The 20540-nt window shown below is 36.1% G+C and overlaps 1 pseudogene; it reads left to right on the plus strand.

The window, feature by feature from the left end:
• The first annotated feature begins 2702 nt into the window (after positions 1-2702).
• LOC121040565 (probable ATP-dependent RNA helicase DDX43) overlaps positions 2703-20540 on the plus strand; it is a 91394-nt pseudogene continuing 73556 nt past the window's right edge.

The raw sequence follows: 20540 nt of genomic DNA on the forward strand, positions 1-20540 counted from the left end.
TATTGTAGCTTCTGTCATTTCCAAGCAACACATGTGAATTTGACCTTGACATTGTTAATCTTGGCTGTGCTTTGCCACAACTTTATCTTCATTTCCTCCCTCAAAGCCTCAGTAAATAGACTGTGATTAATCAGGTAACTGAATAATTTTTAGCTCATATATTTTTGAGCCTAAGCAATAAAATTACTTCTTATATCTCTGGGAATTATTAAACAGGATGTCCATTAACATTAGTGAATATGTGTGGCATTTTTCCTTAATAAGGACGCTGAGTGTATATATACTATAACGAAGGATAATTTCTCTAGATTAGTGGCCCTCATCATTTTTTGTTTTTTGCAGAGACACACTTGACGGCTGATACTCTCATGACCAACATGTTCGCATGGAGTTACACTGGAGGACTTTCAGTCCCCCCTGCAAGTTCACTCTTTCCTGGTCACTCATGAATTCCCACTAAATGGCAGTGAATTACTATTAGAGTTATAACTACAAACAACTTTATTTAAACACTTTTTTTTTTGCGAAGTAATTTATTTGGGGAAAGCAATGCTTAAATATCATCAGTAACCAATCAGTTTACATGCCCCTCTCTGCCTGCCAGTACCTTACCCACAGTGGAGTGTTGTGGCTCTGATGATATCTATGGATGTAGACCTGAACTCAACACTGAAAACTCAGATTGGTCACCTGGCTATCTTTGCACACCTCTTTTATAGAATATGCTGTTGTGAAAGTAGTAATGGTTCAAGTTAGGAAACTAGAGACGAGAGAAGTCCAGTTCCTAGACTTCTTGGTGACACCGGTAAGATAACAAAAGAATATTGACACTTGTTATGCTCTTGCTTTTGTTTATACTAAGACTTTCAACTCTCAAAATGAAAGAATGAGGATCTTATCAACCTAGAGGAGTCTAAAGATGCTATGGACTTGATTAGTAAAAACAAATAAAAGCAATGACAAAAAAATTGTTTTCCCATTAAAATGAAACCCTGATTACTGAAGGAATTATTTGCCTGATATATCATTTCAGGTCACATATGCTTTTAAGTATTTGATGAGTTAGTAGGTACCATGTTTGATTACAGTTCTTTGACATTTTCTACTGTGCTATTTAATAATAAATTGGAAAGAAAGGCCATTTAAAGCAAATGTTTACATTCTTTTAAATACACAAAGCAACTATGAGCCACAGAGACAACAAATCTAAAAAGAGAAGAGATTCTTAAGAAACGGGCTTAATTTATAAACCCTTAAAATCAGTGTGCAAAATTATGGGTATATGCATACGTGTGGTGAGAAAAAAGTTCATAACCTTTATTGGTTTCTTAAGTGGGGGTCATGATCTATTAAAAAGCTAAGGACTAAACACTACTTTAATAGTAATGTTTTATAAGAGACAGAATAACAATGTTCTGGTGGACTGGGGAATGAAAAGGGTACAGGTTGCCAAGTTAGATTGCTTTCCAGCCATTCTGACTGAATTTGCCACAATAGTACTTCGTTTTTAGTTAAAGGAAGTTGGTACAACACATATAATCACAAAAATGTTCACAATATCAAATACAAACAATTCTAGGGCTAATCATCTCGTGGGTCCTTTTCTGTTGCGTCTCTACATCGAATTGGGCTGAAGTTTGGCAAATTACGGCCCATGGTCCAAATCTGACCCACAGTCTGTTTTTATATGGTCTGCCAGCTAAGAAAGCTTTTACATTTTTTTGGAGAATTTGCAACAGAAAGCCTATGCATCCTGTAAAGTCTGTATATCCTGTAAAGATATATACTTTATGTTCCTTTATAGAAAAGTTCAATACCCCCAATCAGTGAATTAGACAATTCAGTAAGTCTTTTGGACAGTAGCTAATATTTATTAAGGGCTACAAATTGCCTGGTTATGTCCTGGAGCTGGTGATACATCAGTGAGAAAAAAAAATGACCCAGATTATTTGTTTTCACGAATCTCATTTAGAGGTTATTTAGAGGACACAAAAATAAAATAGCAGATGAATAAATTGAATCAATTTTATAGTATGTTCGAAAGGAATAAATTTTGTGGAGAAAAATGGAGCAGGATATGGGAATTTGGAAATTTTGAGGGACGAGTGAGATTAGCTCTTGAAAAGGTGGTTAGAGTTGACCTCACTCAGAAGGTAATATTGGTGCAGACTTGAAGGAGATTAGGAGATAAAAATGTAGCAAACAGTCAGTGCAAAAACCCTGAGATTGTATCTGATGTTCAATAAAGGTGGAGGAGAACAATTAAAAACTGACTTTTTACATTGATAAGCCATGTTTCAGTCTCTCTCAGGCACAGTTTCTCTTAAGCATATATAGTTTAAATTTTGCCACAAGTAAATCTCTCTTTATGTTATGAAAATACACCCAAGCGTAATGAATGAGTCGTCTGGGTTTCTGAATTAAAATGTTATCTGAGAGGGGCGCCTGGGTGGCCAGTCGGTTAAGCGTCCGACTTCAGCCAGGTCACGATCTCGCGGTCCGTGAGTTCGAGCCCCGCATCGGGCTCTGGGCTGATGGCTCAGAGCCTGGAGCCTGTTTCCGATTCTGTGTCTCCCTCTCTCTCTGCCCCTCCCCCGTTCATGCTCTGTCTCTCTCTGTCCCAAAAATAAAATAAACGTTGAAAAAAAAATTAAAAAATAAAATAAAATAAAATAAAATAAAATAAAATAAAATAAAATAAAATGTTATCTGAGAGAGCATCGAGCGGGCTCCGTCAGCAGCTTCTGCTGGGACGTACCCGCCACGACTCCGTGGAGTGTTGCAGAGTCGAGGGGAGTGGCATCGGAGGAGCCGGATCTTGCTCGGGTATCCCGTTCAGGTCAAGGCAAAAAGTAGGCGCCCCCTCCTCCTCCTGGGTCGTTGCTTCTCGTCCAAGCTTGGCGATGTCCCGGGCTCCGGATAGGAGGCCTGCGGAGGATCCAAACTGATGAGGTCTGGGGGGCCCCTAGGGGCGACAGAGGTGGCGGCTAGAGGAACCCCTGCGAACCGCCGCTCCGCTTTGGATTGAAGCACGTGGGTCAGCGCTGTCATTGGTCGTGGTGCGTCAAAAATCAGAGACCTCCAGGGGTGCCTTGGTGGCTCCGGTGAAGCTCTTACTTCAGCTGAGGTCGTGATCTCACAGTTCATGAGTTCGTGAGTTCCTGCCCCGCACTGGGCTCTGTGCTGACAGCTCAGAGCCTGGAGCCAGCTTCAGATTCTGTGCCTCCCCCTCTCTCTGCCCCCATCCTGCTTGCGCTCTGTCTCTCCCTCCCTCTCTCTCTCTCTCTCTTTTTTTTTTTTTTTCCAACGTTCATTTATTTTTGGGACAGAGAGAGACAGAGCATGAACGGGGGAGGGTCAGAGAGAGGGAGACACAGAATCGGAAACAGGCCCCAGGCTCTGAGCCATCAGCCCAGAGCCTGACGCGGGGCTCGAACTCACGGACCGCGAGATCGTGACCTGGCTGAAGTCGACGCTTAACCGACTGCGCCACCCAGGCGCCCCTCCCTCTCTCTTTTTTTAAAGTTTATTTATTTTTGAGAGAGAGAGAGAGAGAGAGAGAGCAAGTAGCGGAGGGGAAGAGAGAGAGAGGGAGAGAAAGAATCCTGAGCAGGCTCCAGGCTCTGAGCTGTCAGCACAGAGCTTGACATGGGACTTGAACCCACAAACCGTGAGATCATGACCTGAGCCAAAATCGGATGCTCAACTGAGCCACCCACGCGACGCTCTCTGTCTCTCTTTCTCTCAAAAGTAAATGAACATAAAAAAAAAAAAAAGAGAGAGTCTTAAAAAAAAAAAAAAAAAGACCTCCAAAGTACCAAAGTACAACAAACAGGAAAATACAGATAATCAAAGATTATCTCCATGCACAGGTCAAAATTTTTGGCAGCAAGGCACAGAATTGATATTGTTGCATTCCAACCTTCTGTGGGAAGACATGTAAGGACAGATAGTAATGTTACAGCGAATCAGCTATTCACTGATTGGGAACAATTGGAGAAAATGCTTTGAAATGGAGGGAGGGAATGGGAAGATTTACCTCCAGTTAAGAAAAACTTTACATGGAGTCAGAAACAACAAGTTCAGCGTCCAAGTGCAAGTAGACACTTGGAGGACAGAAAATTTTGATATAATGTGTGATGACTTGAAAGATGGTCAGAAGTGTCATATACCCAGTCCTACTGTAAATTTGAGGATGTTTTCAATGCAAGCATGGCCAATAGTTCTACAAGGAAAAGATCTTATAGGATTAGCCCAAACTGGAACAGGGAAGATGTTGTCCTACTTAGTGCCTGGATTATCCATCTTGATTTACAGCCCATAATTAGAGAAAAAAAAGAACGGACCCAGAATGTTAGTTCTTACACCCACTAGGCAATTAGGTCTTCAAATAGAAGCAGAATGTTCTATGTATTCATATAAAGGCCTTAAAAGTGTTTGTATATATGGTGGTGGAGATAGAAATGGAAAAATACAATAACTGAAAAAAGGAGTAGATATTATTGTAACTCCTGGAAGACTGAATGATTTACAAATGAGTAACTGTTCCAATCTCAGAAGCATAACCTACTTCGTATTAGATGAAGTTGATAAGAAGCTAGACATGGGATTTGACCCCAGATAATAACGATTTTATTAGATGTGCACGAGACAGGCAGACTATTATGACAAGTGCAACGTGGTCATATGCTGTCCGTGGACTTGCACAATTTTATTTGAAAGAGCCAATGATTGTATATGTTGGTACTTTGGATCTTGTTGCTATAAGTACCATTAAACAAAACGTAATTGTCACCACAGAAGAAGAGAAATGATCTCATATCCAAGTGTTTTTTGAAAACTTGTCTCCCAAGGACAAAGTCATAATGTTTGTCAGCAGAAAAGTTTGCTCATCAAGTGACCCAATTCTGCGACATGGATTGGTGGGAGTCCCTTCACAGTGACAGAAAACAGATGGCCAAGAGAGAACATTAGAAAAGTTTAAAACAGATAAAGAATATTGATTGCTTCAGATTTGTTATCTTGAGGTCTCAATGTCCACGATATCACACATGTCTATAATTATGATTTCCCTGGAACATCAAAGAATGTGTACATAGAGTAGGGCGCACTGAAAGAGCAGGGAGGACTTAACATCCATTACCCTCATCACTAGAAATGACTGGAGGGTTGCTGGTGAGTTAATATTCTGGGTATCTTCTTTGAGAAATATCTGTTCATGTTGTTTGTCTATTTTTTACTTGGATTAGTTTTTGGAGGGATGTTGAGTTTTATAAGTTCTTTATATATTTTTGATACTAACCCTTTACTAGATATGTCACTTGAGCATATCTTCTCCCATTCTGTAGGTTGCCTTTTACCTTTGTTGATTGTTTCCCTTGGCCTGCAGAAGCGTTTTGCTTTGATGTAGTTCCAGAATTTGCTTTTCGTTTTTGTTTCCCGACTTGGGAGACATATCTAGAAAGAGGTTGCTATGGCTGATGTCAAAGAAGTTACTCTGTGTTCTCTTCTAGGATTTTTATGGCTTCCTTTCTCACATTTAGGTCTTTAATCCATTTGGGTTTATTTTGTGTATGGTGTAAGAAAGTGGTCTAATTTCATTCTTTTGCACGTAGCCGTCCAGTGTTCTCAATACCATTTGTTTAAGATACTGCATTTTTCCCATTGGATATTCTTTCCTACTTTGTCAAAGATTCTTGACCAAATAATTGGAGGTTTCTTTCCGGATGTTCTATTCTATTATATTGATCCATATGCCTATTGTTATGCCAGTACTCTATTTTGATTACTACAGGTTTGTAATATAACTCAAAGTCCAGAACTGTGATGCCTCGAGTTTTTCTTTTCTTTTTTTGTTTTTTAAGATCACTTTGTCTATTCAGTCTTTTGCAGTTCCATGCGTATTTTAGGGTTTTTTGTTCTAGCTCTGTGAAAAATGCTGTTGGTATTTTGATAGGGATAACATTAAATATGTACATTGCTTTGGGGAGTATAGACATTTTAACAATATTTGTTCTTTCAATCCATGAGCATGGAATGTCTTCGCATTTCTTTGTGTTGGCTTGAATTTCTTTCATCAGTGTTTTATAGTTTTCAAAGTACAGATCTTTCACATCTTTGGTTAGGTTTATTCCTAGATATTTTGTTAATTTTGTTATTTTGGGTACAATTGTAAATGTGATTGTTTCCTTAATTTCTCTTTCTGCTGCTTCATTATTAGTGTATAGAAATGTAACAGATTTCTGTGCATTGATTTTGTATTCTGCAGCTTTACTGAGTTTGTTTATCGGTTCCAGCAGTTTTTTGGTGGAGTCTTTGTTGTCTATATGTAGTATTATGTCATCTGCAAATTGTGAAAGTTTTACTTTTTCCTTACTGATTTGGATTCCTTTTATTTCTTTTTGTTGTCTGATGGCTGTGGCTGGTACTTCTAGTACTATGTTGGTCATCCTGGTCATCCTGGTCTTGTTCCTGACCTTAGGGGAAAGCTCTCAGATTTTCTCCATTAAGGATGATGTTAACCGTTGGTTTTTCATAGATGGGCTTTATTATGTTGAAGTAAGTTCCTTCTAACCCTGTTTTGTTGAGGGTTTTTATTATGAATGGATATTGTACTTCATAAAATGCTTTTTCTGCATCTGTTGAAATGATTATGTGGTCCTTATCCTTCCTCTTACTGATGTGATATATTGCATTGATTGATTTGCGGATGTGGAACCACCCTTGAAACCCAGGAATAAATCCCACTTGATCGTGGTGATAATTTTTTAATGTATTGTAAAATTTGATTTGCTAGTATTTTATTGAGAATTTTCAAATCTATGTTCATCAGGGATATTGGCCTGTAGTTTCTTTTTTAGTGGTGTCTCTATCTGGTTTTGGTATTGAGGTAACATTGCCTCATAGAATGGATTTGGAAGTTTTCCTTTCTTTTTTATTTTTTGCAATAGTTTGAGAAGAAAAGTTATTAACTCTTCTTTAAGTGTTTGGTAGAATTTTCCTGTGAAGCCATCTGGGCCAGGACTTTTGTTTGTTGTGAGTTTTTTGATTACTGATTCAGTCTCCTTGGCTGGTAATCAGTCTGTTCAAATTTTCTATTTCTTCCTGTTTCTGTTTTGGTAGTTTATATGTTTCTAATAATTTATCTATTTCTTGTAGGTTGTCCAATCTGTTGACATAGTTCATATTATTGTCTTATAATTATTTGTACTTCTATGATGTTGGTTGTCATTTCTCCTCTCTTTTATTTTGTTTGAGTCCTTTTTCTTTTCATCTTGATAAGTCTGGGTAAAGATATATCAATTTTGTTGAGTTTTTCAAAGAACCAGCTCCTGGTTTCATTGATCTGTTCTATTATTTTTTAGTTTCTATATCATTTATTTCTACTCTAATCTTTATTATTTCCTTCCTTCTACTGGTGTTAGGTTTTGTTTGTTGTTCTTTCTCTAGGTCCTTTAGGTATAAGTTTAGATTGTTTATTTGAGATTGTTCTTGATTCTTGAGTAGGTCTGTATTCCTATAAAATTCCTTCTTAGAATCACTTTTGTTGCATCTCAGAGGTTTTAGACTATTTTGTTTTCATTTTCATTTGTTTCCGTGTACTTTTTCATTTCTTCCTTTATTCCTGGTTGACCCATTCATCGTTTAGTAGCATGTTATTTAAGCTCCATGTATTTTTAGTTTTTTCAGAATTGTCCTTGTGGTTGACTTCTAGTTTCATAATATTGTGGTCAGAAAATATGCATGGTATGATTTTGATCTACTTGAATTCGTCAAAGTTTGTTTTGTGGACTACTATGTGATCTATTCTGGAGAATGTTCCATATCCACTTGAAAAGAATGTGTATTTTGCTGTTTTAGGATGGAATGTTCTGAATGTATCTGTTAAACCCATCTGTTCCAGTGTGTCATTCAAAGCCATTGCTTCCTTGTTAATGTTCTGTTTAGTTCATCTGTCCATTGATGTAAGTAGAGTGTTAAAGTCCCCTATTATTATTTATTATCTGTTAGTTCCTTTATGTTTGTTATTAACTGATTTATGTATTTGGGTGCTTGTATGTTGGGTGCATAAATATTTACACTTGCTGTATTTTCTTGTTGGATTGTCCCCTTTATTATTATATAGTACCCTTCTTTTGTCTCTTGTTACAGTCTTTGCTTTAAAGTCTATTTTGTCCAATGTCAAGTATTGCTACTCTGGTTTTCTTTTGCTGTTCATTTGCATGATGCATGTTTCTCCATCCTCTCACTTTCAATCTGCAGGTGTCTTTAGGTCTAAAATGGATCTCTTGTAGGCACACACAAAAATATTTTTATCGACTTTTCTTAATGATCATGCCTGCATGATATGTTGAGAATTTGTATGGATGTCTGCACTATTCAGTACAGTACTAGCTACATGTGACTATTTAAATTTAAATTATAATTAACAAAAGTAAACATTCTGTTCTTTAGTTGTACTAACCACATTTCAAATGCATAATAGCTACATGTGCCAGTAGTTACTATATGGAACAGCATAGATTATAGAGCATTTCTATTATCACAGAAATTTCATTGGAGAGTGCTGCTCTAACAGAAATACTGAATACACTTAATGGAACTTTTCTGAAGAATTGAGATTATAAGAATGAAGTTGCCTCCAAAGACAAGTATTTCACCTAAGGGAATAATATATGAGGAAAATTGGTCAATCAACCAGATAATACTTTGCATATTGTAAGCATTCTATAAATTTTTGAATGATGTCTAAATGAGGGAGCAATGTTGCATTATCACCAAGTAATTCTAATCAACTTTCCTGAAACATAGTCTAGTGTTATCTTCTTTTTCCAGAAAAACGCACAATTTAAGTAAATTATTACTTTTAGAACTGATATGTTGACTCCATCCTCTTTTGAATCTTTAGCCTCTGTCTTTTTAATTAGATTATTTCTAGATATTTACTATGTTATTTACATATTCAATGCCCAGAAATTATCCTTATTTCAAAATTCTGGCCAGAAATGATATAAAAGCAAAGTATTTTACATTTACCTGAAGATGGTCATCCCCCCTTGAAAAGTAATGTTCTGTGCTCTAAGACAGCACTGTGATTCCTTTAATTAAGAGAAGATAATTTTTTAGCACCATAATTGAGGCCAGCACTGGAGCAGGAAGTCATTTTGGCTCCAGATTAAAGAAATATTAAACGCTTGGCCCCTGAAGACTCAAAGGCCGACTAGAAAAATGATAAACTTCAAAGTACCATCCCATAGATTGTGATGGTCTTTGAAGAAACCCAGACATGAAAATACTGGCTTCACCCTAGACACGCCAAAGTTCCTCAGATACTGCAAAATTTAAGGTCAATAAGAAAAAGATTATGAAATAGGTTTTCCGTATATGGAACAAATAAATGTGAAAGTCCTGAGATTTGTATATTAGATTGGTTGCAACTGGTAACATGTTGCAATAGAGATCACAAAATAGAATTGATAAACTTAAGCTGGGGAGAATCCTATTTTTTTTTTAAAGGAAACTAACAGTGATGGACAGAAGAGGTCACACGTTGCTATTTTCCTAGTTTACTTCTAGATTCATGTGAAAAATGATTCATGATTCTAGATTCATGTGAAAAATATAAAAACATATAGCAAATTTAGGTATGAAAGGCCAAAGAATGAAATAATGTTTCTAAAGGGACTTTAATATACCCAGACTATAGCATTTATAAACTAGGACATGCTACCCCCTGGTTCACTTCCAAACCATTGCTCAGTGTACTGAGAAACATGACCACATACTGACTGGCACATGTTCAGAACTTGACGATTTGACATGGGAAAAATATTTTCATATTTAAGTGTACATTTGGCAAATAGAAGTATTAACAATAAGACTGTGGGTAACTTGCCGTATGTTTTGTACAATGGATACTTATTGATCTTATAAACAGAGAAGAGCACAGAGCTGAATATTTTACAATTGAAAATCCTCACTTACTTTCTAATATAATTTTTTTTCCTTAGTTCGATAGACATAACAAAGGGCACAGAGCCTAAATAGTTCTGTTAGTCTATGCCATGAATGGTAAATGGATGCTAACCATATCATTGGACCTACATTTCAAGGTGTATGTGAAATGTTTGTACTCTTAATATGTCCAGAGTTTCCCAGGTGAAACATAAACTTTGAAACATAAACTGCCAAGTTTCCAGTGTAAGGTGTTTTTTTTTTTTTTTTTTAAAGCAGAACAATAGGACTAAACAAAATATTTTAGCTTCTCTAAATATTTTCTCCCCTTACCTTGCATCTCACCCTTTGGTTGGTCAGTAAAATGCTGCTAAAGTAAAAGAAATTTCTGATACTTTCACCAAAATGTGCTACAGTTATGTCCTGGATCTAAAATTGTAGGACAAGAGGACAAATAGATACCCAGAAACAATTATTAAAGGACACAAAGAAAAACAACAACTAATACCTAGGTAACCTTGCATCCTGTAGATTTTGGATGAAGTTGTTACAAAATGCTTTTGTTGCTATCCAGAAGATGGTGGGAGAAAATACAGCCTTAATTCAGGTCGCATAATCATTTTCCGTTAAATGTTTAGAAGTCCTGCTTTCTTCCACAGCACAACAATTACACAGCAGAGCATAATTATTTTACAGTCAATTGAGTACACCAAATGGGCATATTTATGAAACCTGATTTATACTTCATACTTGCAACACTACATGAAGCGTGGCCTTACCTCCCACCAAACCTGCAGTCAGTAAAACTGTCAGAAGGACTCTTTGCTTCAGCTCCAAAGCAAAATAACTGAAATGTTGGTACCGCACTTAGCTTTTTCCTATCAAGTGTACTGCAAAGAGGAAAGGCAAAGAAAGCAATGTGGTATCTGTGGACAGGTTCCATAAAAGTTTTATGGCTTTAGTTCATGCCCTGATTCTTGCTGTGGTGAGCAAGTACATTTTTCATTAACCTATCCCACAAAGCAATGAGACAGTCTACATTTAAGGGATGACCTTCTCCATATAAACTCAAACTTGTTTTCCTTGTACTTCAATAACTAATAATTATTTATGAAGGTTTGCATAATTACCTAAGATACTGCAGGAGTTTGGTCACATTATGACCTTCATAAAAACTTCTTGGAACATGGTATTTCCAAATTTTTGAAGAGATACTCTAATTCCTTGTCTTTTTTTCTCACACATTTATACAGTTGGCAGTGAGGCATCAATTCACAGTGATGACTTACTGGTACCATCAGTGAGTTTAAGGAGGCCTCTGTAAATATTTAAATTAGGCATTTCTGTTTTAGATGCCAAAAAAGTCCAGGCTGCTGTTCTAATGCAATTACAAAAAAACTAAATAATAGGTGATTTTGTTGAATTTGCTGATTAATCATGTGTAATGTCTATGTTTTTCTTATTAATTGCTTTATTTTAATTGCATAAGAATATAAAGTCTTCTGATTTCACTCAGGACTGAAAGAGGGGAAATACTTACTTGGAATTAATGAGCAAACTGTGGAGTCCCGGGTTTATCGGTAATTCTTATCTTCAGGGTCTGAGCACGGCCTAATATGGGGACTATAAAACAAGATTCCTCTATGTGTTATTGACTTCCAAATGAAAAAAAAAATTATTCACTCCTTTCATAAGACCTGTGCACAGCAGCTCATGTTGATGGCTTCCAAGCACAGTAAACTAACACATTAGGGTAAACAGATGTTTTCTCTATTAACAGTATCAACCATCTGGCTGCAGGCCAAATCAAGTCTGGGAAGTAATTTCAACTGGCCTGTCTGTTAATGCGAAAACTGACTGAACAGTCTCTCCTGCTCATCTTCCCATCCTGCAAAGGATGTTTCTTCCAGTGTATGATTCATGGAAGAACAGGAAGGAGAGAGATCATTTCAAAGAGTTAATTAATTCTTAGTTGCAATTTTATTCAATTATCTGTTTAAAATATAAAATGTACAGCATTCAAGATGCTAAGATCTAAACTAAGTATGATGTAGAAAATTAGGGAAAATGTAGAGATAAATTTTCTTAAACACTGGAATCAGCTGCGGTATCTAATTTAATCTTTATTTAAACAACCCAGTCCCTGGGAGACCATGAAACTAGGTTGCCAAGTGCCTACTGAAAAAATAAAGGAACAAAAGTAACTTTTGCTAAAAAGAGGTAAAATCATGACCATCTCACATATTACTTATTTTTGGTCATTAAATATTGTTTATTCAGATATAATTGCCTTAGTTCATTTTATCTTTCATATAGTAATGATTCTTGAATTATATCAATGCAATATTAATACAGATATTATCTCTTAACCTAACCTAAGCAAATCAGAATAAAACAAAGGAAAATTATAATTCATAATATCATTTGCACAGATGTAAAATCTCAAGTAAGATTTAGTAAAAATTAATTTCTTTCATTTATTCCCAGATACTTGTGATAAATACCCACCTTTGCAGAATTTCCTTTTGTTCTTATTTCTTAGTTCTTTCTTTGCCTCTAAATCATTTTCTTTTCCTAACCATATTAGCTATGTATATAGTGGAAAATTGAATCCTAAGAAGACACATCTTTATAAATGGATGAATAATTCTCCTGGGCTAGAAATTATTTAACTGATACTGAGCTACAAAATGGTATCTTCACGAGGCTAAACCTAATACAACTATTTCTTGTCCTATCTGTAGACAGACTAGAGGATTAACTAGGAATTGTGTGGCTTTTTAAAAAATGTTTATTATTTATTTATTTATTTTTCAACGTTTTTATTTATTTTTGGGACAGAGAGAGACAGAGCATGAACGGGGGAGGGGCAGAGAGAGAGGGAGACACAGAATCGGAAACAGGCTCCAGGCTCGGAGCCAGCAGCCCAGAGCCTGACGCGGGGCTCGAACTCACGGACCGCGAGATCGTGACCTGGCTGAAGTCGGACGCTTAACCGACTGCACCACCCAGGCGCCCCTGTTTATTATTTATTTTGAGAGAGAGAGAGAGAGACAGAGAGTGACCAGGGGAGGGGCAGAGAGAGAGAGGGAGACAGAGAATCCCAAGCAGATTCCACACTGTCAGTACAGAGCTTGACATGGGGCTCAAACACACAAACTGTGAGTTGATGAGCTGAGCCGAAACAAGAGTCAGAGGACTAACAGCCACTCAGGTGCCCCAGCAATTGTGTTTTAAGGAATCTAGTAGCAAGCTTATTTTTAGTGGTTTTCTAATGTTCCCACAAGATTTCCTGAGTTAATCAACTAACATAGAGGTGCGGTATAAGGAAGGAGCTGCCAAAGCATGTTGCATAGTGTGGACAGAACGTGAGATGAGTAGACGTAGATGTAAATCCTGAATTAGGCACTTACAATCTGTCTATTCACTGAACAAATGCACACCCAAACTCCTTTTAAAAATTCATTAAAGTGCTGGGGCGCATGGGTGGCTCAGTGAGTTAAGCGTCCAACTCTTGATTTCAGCTCAGGTCATGATCTCACAGTTTGTGAGATCGAGCCCTGTGTTGGGCTCTGTACTGACAGCACAGAGCCTGCTTGGGATTCTCTCTCTCCTCTCTGCTCCTCTCACTCTCTCTCTCTCTCTTAAAAATAAATAAGCATTAAATTAAAAAAAAAAAAAAAACTATTAAAGTGCTTATTATGCTCCAGGTACTGTGTTTTAATATTTGGTGTACCATAATGAAAAAGATTGACTAGATTCTCGACTTTCTTGAGTGTCTAGTCTAGTGGAGAAAATGTGTACCAACTGGCGACCTATCAAATAAAATAACTGAACATTGGGAACCATGCTGTGAAAAAGAAGAATAGAGCAATGTAACAGAAAGTAATAGGACTTGGGTTTTGTAGCTCAGTTGGTATTGATGGATCAGAAAGTACTTCTCTGAAGAAGGGGCATTTAAACTGAGACTCTCAATTGTAATGGAGGCAGCCATTTGGAAAATGACAGAAAGAGCGATTGAGGCAATGAGGGTGTAATCTATAAGCCCATGAGAAGAAAGAGCTGAGCTCATTAGAAAGCTGAATGAAGGAAAATATGTCACCTCTTAGGTAAGATTTTAAACCTTTCAGAAAGCTTAGATGAGAGGCTGTAAAAATAGGTCTGGTGTGATCTGCCTCATATATTTGTTTGGGAATAATAATACCTAATGTATATTGATAAGTTCTATTTACCAGCACTATTTGAAGCACTTGCTCTGAATTTCTAATTTAGATCCTATAACAAGACCTCTTCTCTGTCACTGTCTGTATTTATTTAGGTAAGGAAACAGATTTTTGGTAACTTAGGTAGTCAGTAAGTCAATCCAGCAATCTGACTCAAGAGATCATCCTCTTAGCAATAACATGAAATAATGTAGAAAAAGGTTCCAAGACATCATGCTTGTTCTTGTAAGTGTAGAAATTGTTGTTAGGAGCACCTAGGTAGCTCAGTCGGTTAAGCATCCCACTTCGGCTCAGGTCATGATCTCCTGGTTTGTGAGTTTAAGCCCCGCATTGGGCTCTGTACTGACAGCTCAAAGGCTGGAGCCTGCTTTGGATTCTGTGTCCCTCTCTTTATCTGCTCCTCCCCTACTCATGCTCTGTCTCTCTCTCTCTCTCTCAAAAATGGAATAAACATTAAAAATTAAAAAAAAAAAGAAATCGTTGTTATTATTATCAGTACTCTGACTGATATGTAAATATTTCAGTCTGACCCAGCATTGATCTTTCCTACATGTATGTATAAAGTGATTAAATTTGTCTTTAAAACCAAAGTAATTTTGAGAGTGAAAGTGTTTGATTACATGGATACGACGGGCATTAACTAATACTGTCTTGGGATAGTATGGAATAAATGGCTGTTGTACCTAACATGTGAATTTGCCATCATTGGCGTGAGGTCACATTTGTAGTGAATACAGCAGCAGGCTACTGTTTCGTGAATTTCTTAAGCTGGGAGAGAATTTAGAGGCCATCAATTACAATATCTTGTTTTATAAATAATTTGCTTTTAAGGCCCAGAGAGATGAAATTACTTGCCCAAGATAAGAGCTGGTTAGTTCCAGAACTAGACTAGAAACTCAGTGATTTTTTTTTAGTATTCCTGGCTGCTTAAAGACAAACGTGTATTTCTTTAGCTGGAACTGAATGGAATGGATAGAAATTTACTTATCCCATCACCCCACTGGCAGAGTGTTTTTTTTTTTTTTTTAAACTAGTAATTTGTATCATGAAGCCAGCCAGGATTCACAGACAATCCTAGGAACATTTTAGAGTAGGACCATCAGCAGTGTTATGGAATGTGGAATCAGAAGGCCCTAAATTAGGTTTTAGCTTTGACCTTGTCATTGTTTAATTTAAGGGCCTTAAGCCAGTTACTTACTCTTTCTAAGCCTTGATTTCCTCACTCTGAGAGAGAGGACTTGAAAAAAATCCCTTTGAAGTCCTTTTTTTTTCTTTTCTTTAAGTTATATAAGAACAATAGTCTGAGTTTGGGGAAAGATAGTTGGTAATGAGAAAAGTGAAGGTACCACAGACAGATTTCAATTTTGCCAAGGGCTAGTCTTGAGTCTGTTGCATGTTAAATCACATAGTTCTTGAACTGGATTAGTGAGTAGGTAGATAGAGATATTGATTAGGACACCAGTGATTATCCAGTAAATTATGCATGACTGAGTTTAAGTAGACCAACAGGATACTTTTGGACCATTTCCCACAAGACGAACTAACATTGACAGCTCATTTTCTGGAATCATGTGAGACTACTCAGGGGTTACAAATGGATAATAATGGGGATTTAAAAATTTAGATCCTAAAATAAAGGACAACTAAGGGCCTGGAAAAGAGTTCTACTATTGGAATTTTTTTTTTAAGTTATTAATGTCCCGAGACATTTATTTGTCTCTACATTTTTATATAACATGGAAATAATTGCTAAGTGTTCATGTTGTTCAAGTCAGTGGTAACAATAAAAGAAATATAGGTAAATTTTTAGGTATTCAGTTCTAGAGTCAAATAAGTGGGTTTAAATAGTTGATTGCCTGATTTACAGGACTGTGGTGAGAATTTAGTGAGAAGATGTACGTACTCAGTAACCCTAGTGTGCCTCAGCTGCATTGGCTTTCTTTCCCTTCTCTGATTGCATTACACCCTCTTCTCTTCTGTACCAAAACACAGAGATTGTGGAAAATATTGTAGATTGGCTTCCTCAACCTATGTTGTCTCTCTAATAGCATACCTTCCTTTAAACTAGAGTCTAAAAAAATAAATAAATACCATATTTATTAGATTTCAATGTGTCAGGATTCCAATGAGACTGTCTTCCACCAAATAGATACACATATATGAGAAACGGAAGGCAAGAATAAACATCTGGGACAAAGGCTAGTTGTTTCTTTTTATGAGAATTGTCTTGGAGGCCTTTTATTAAGGCCTGTTAAGAAGATTCTGCTATGTGAATGTATGAACATTTGGTTTTCATGACTGTCAAACAGCAGATGGTAGCATCAGTGACATCTCTGGTGATAGTGTTAGGCATATCTTCTAGTTGGGTCATTTTGACTGTTTAGCATCAAGTTCAGTTCGGACTTTTCCAAAGTTCTTTGAGTTAGTAAGAGGCTATAATAAGGGCTCTTTTGCATAAGTCAGCTAGAGTGGACTTTGTTGTCTGCAACTAAGAATCCTGAAGTAATACAGCAATTTTGAACAATGAAAGACAGAAGCCTCATTAACGTTTCTTAATATAAGATCATATTTATTCATATGTGTATTCATTTGAAATAATTATTGAGCATAAGAGACTGGGTTAGATGCTGCATATAAACTGGTGAATTAAAATAGATATCAACCCTAGATGTGGAAGCTAAAATCTATTGAAGAGATATAATTAACAAGTAAATAAACAAATGAATATATGCTTGAATAATAATTAGTGCTCTGAAGAAAATCAGTAAGATGTAATAATATAATAAAAGAAGCCATTTAAGTCAGAAGAGGTTCTCTGAAAGATGAAAAGAAGCTAGCTAGTAAGAATGTGGAAGGTGCATTTTCTGTGGTTCTGAATGGTGCACTAAGAGCTTCTGGTGAATTTTATAGTCACCAGTAAAATAATAGTTAAATAAGAGTGGTTAAATAAGTAAAACCTATAATTTGGCAGAAATCAGTAGCTATTTAGTCAACTAAATTTATAGAATGTAATACTGAAAACATAGAAACATAAAAAAGCTAGCAAGAATGACTTATTTCCAGTAACTGGCCACCTACATAATTATTATATCCAAATACCATAAATAACCTCTTTTTTTCCTGATAGAAAAGGGGATGGTGATTATCTCTCAGACAACTAGATTTTTCAGTAAAACATTACTCAAGTGAATGTTATTCTTTCATTGGAAATTGTGTGACCTATTTATGGTGGTGGAGTCCCTATGACCTCATACGATAGAAAAATAAGGTGAGGAACCAATACAATTATAAATAGCAAAAGGAGCAAGCTAAAGATTGTAGAATGCCCAATTTAAACACTATCTCCTTCCACTGTCAAGAAGACTGTGATTATTGAGTTTTCTGTTACTCTTCTACAACAATCCTAATTTTACATAACTTTTATTTTATTATAGTTATTATTATAGTAAGTTATTATATATAGTATGTTATTATACAGTTTTTATAGTAAGTCCTCTTACAAGGACTTACTGCTCTTAAAGTCCAAAATGATGTGCTGAAGGGTTAGCAGTTAGTTCCTACAGTTTAAATAAAGAGACTGGGATTAACACTTTGAAAAACAAACTGGATCTTCCTTTTGAAGGTGAGAATTTATCCTGATCAAGAGGTGTGAAATGATTTTAGTGTTCATAATTCAGATGTAGAGCTTTCAGAGATCAGGCACATTTTTTTCCCCTTTGTATGGCCATTTGCATGTGAAACAAACTCCCTTTCTAACCTCTCCTTGGCTACACCTTTGTCCAGATAAACCTGGCAGAGCATCTTGTGAATGGGCACATTGCCATCATGGCAGATGGACTGGGCAAGCAAGTTCAAGAGCCAGAATGTATGTCACATTTGACTAAGAAGGGCACATTGACACCAGTGTATGTAGAAACAGCATTTGGTGTACATTCTCACTCCCTATGGCCAAGGGAATATGACCTAGCACTGTAGCTGAGCAATACATTAACTTTGTAAATCTAAAACATTTAAGCCTAATCACTACAGATCTATTGCCCAGAAATTATGGCTATAATTTAGACTTCTTGGGAGAAAAAATGTAAAGCTTTGTCCTAAATATTGGATATAGATATTTCTTCAAAAAAAGCATCATCATCAACCACAAATACTATATTGATCATTTGTTCTATTCATGCCATTTGTAAGGTCGTACATCTTACAAATAATCTTTCAGAGAAGAAATTTGTAGTTTTCCTTTTCACATAAGCACAGGTACATTATCTGAGCAATAGTGATTTTATATTTTATATCTTTCTTTATATCACTTATTAATATATCTCAAACTATTCTCATCCATTTCTTCAATCTCACCTTTTCTCTCCAAATGCCTTGATGTAATGTATATTTCACTTCATCGGGAATGAATATTTTGAGAAACATGTTTTAAATCATTATCAACCTCACCCCCATGCTCTTAATCCTTCCACTTTTGTGATCTCTGCCAACAATGTTATAATTATTCTGATTTAAAACATTAAGACCAACTTTAACATTAACTTGTCTTTTATTTCCATATCTAACTGTTCTTCAAAATTTTCCAATGATAAATCAATCCTCTCCTTTCCAGTCCTAGTTCTTCTATTACTTTAATTCTTAACCTCATTATATCTCACCTAAACCAGGAAAGCTCTCTATTAAGTATTTAGCATAATGGCTTCAAGGTCAGACAAACCAGGTCATAAATCCAGCCAACCATTTATGAATATATGTAAGTATGTATGTATATATTTATACACATTCAACTGTTTTCTTTTTTAGCCCAACTCAGTTAAAAGTATTTTACAGAAAAACACAAATGCCATTCCTAAATACTTCAGTGTATCTCCCCTAAGGATAAGAACATTCATCTACATAACAATAGTATGGAAATATTATGAAGGCAGGCCTGGAAGGATGTCCTGATGGGTTGTTTGTGAGGATATAAAAGAAAGTCAAAGATATTTCCAGAGATTTTGGCAGGAGCAAATGGAAGTATGGAGATATCATTTACATAGGCCAGGAAAACTGCATTTAGAAGCTATTTTAGGATTATAGAGATAAATTTCCCCCCATTCTTTGCTAGAGATTGGCTGGGTCAGGCCATAATTGAAAATTCTGGAGTGTGTAAATTTCCTTGAAGTTGAGGAAATCTTGCATGAGGCAAAATAAAATATCAAACCCAGGTTCTAGAATATTTTTAGTGAAATAATTTAACAAGAATCACAAATGGAAAATGGAGCCATTCCATTTAGCATGCTTTGGCTGTCTGCAGAATATCTCACTCAAATTGTTCTACAGTTTAGAATATGTAAAGGTTCCAATGTGAAGAAATACAGACTAGGGCAGTCTCCAGAATTGGCTGAGTTAATGGTTAGGGCTGTGACCAAAAATCCAAGTTCTTTCTACATCTCTGTGCTATCATCCTACTTGTGGACTTCATTTTTATGTTGGTTCCCATCATATTCTTAAAACAGCTGCTGGAAGTATCTATGGCAATGTTTATTTATTTGTGTCCAGTGGAAGGTCAAGAGAGAAGGTGCTTGCCCAAGCATGGATTATAATTCCCTCTTTTAGTCATGTTTGGTCTGCTTGAGTTACCATTTCAACAATTACTGAGATCGCGCTCTGGAATTAGGAATGAGAGAGATAACAATAAGTAAGTAAGAATGAGAGTTAAGTAAGCAAATAAAAATAAAAACCACAATATGTTATTGGGAAGAAGGTAGGTAATCAACAAAAGTCATTACTCAGAAAGTTCTCTTACCTCTCCAAATACAACCCATCCCCTGAGACATATACTCTTCGTATGTTTTTTATCATAGATTAATTTTTCCTGCTGAAGGGCTTCATATAAATTGAGTCATATGGTATGTACTCATTTGGGTATGGCTTTTTTTCTGCAAAATTATTAATGTGTCTCTCTGTGAATTGCTTATTTTTATTCTACAGTAGCACTCTCTTGTATGAATGTAGCACATAGTATTGGGTTGTTGACACTTTTTGGAATAGGGGATAAAGCTACTATGATTATTGTGAACAAGTCGTTGGGGAACTGCACATATATTTTATTTCTGTGGGTAAAAAAATCTAGAAGTAGAATGTCTGTGTCATCGGATAGTCTATGTTCAACTTAATACAAAAAACTACCAAATCTTTATTCCAAGTGGCTATACATTACTGGTCCTGAATATAACAGAAGAAGAGACAAGGTCTGCAGCATTAGCATTTTTGGTTATGGATTTGTAAAACAAAATTTAAATTATTATGAACTAATGCCTCATTTCCAAATTACCATGTGTACAGAGAGGTGTGAGACATAGGTTTTATAAACAGGGTTGATGA

The sequence above is a fragment of the Herpailurus yagouaroundi genome, unplaced genomic scaffold (genome assembly GCF_014898765.1).
Source record: "Herpailurus yagouaroundi ecotype Mexico unplaced genomic scaffold, PumYag 28, whole genome shotgun sequence".
Classification (NCBI taxonomy): domain Eukaryota; kingdom Metazoa; phylum Chordata; class Mammalia; order Carnivora; family Felidae; genus Herpailurus; species Herpailurus yagouaroundi.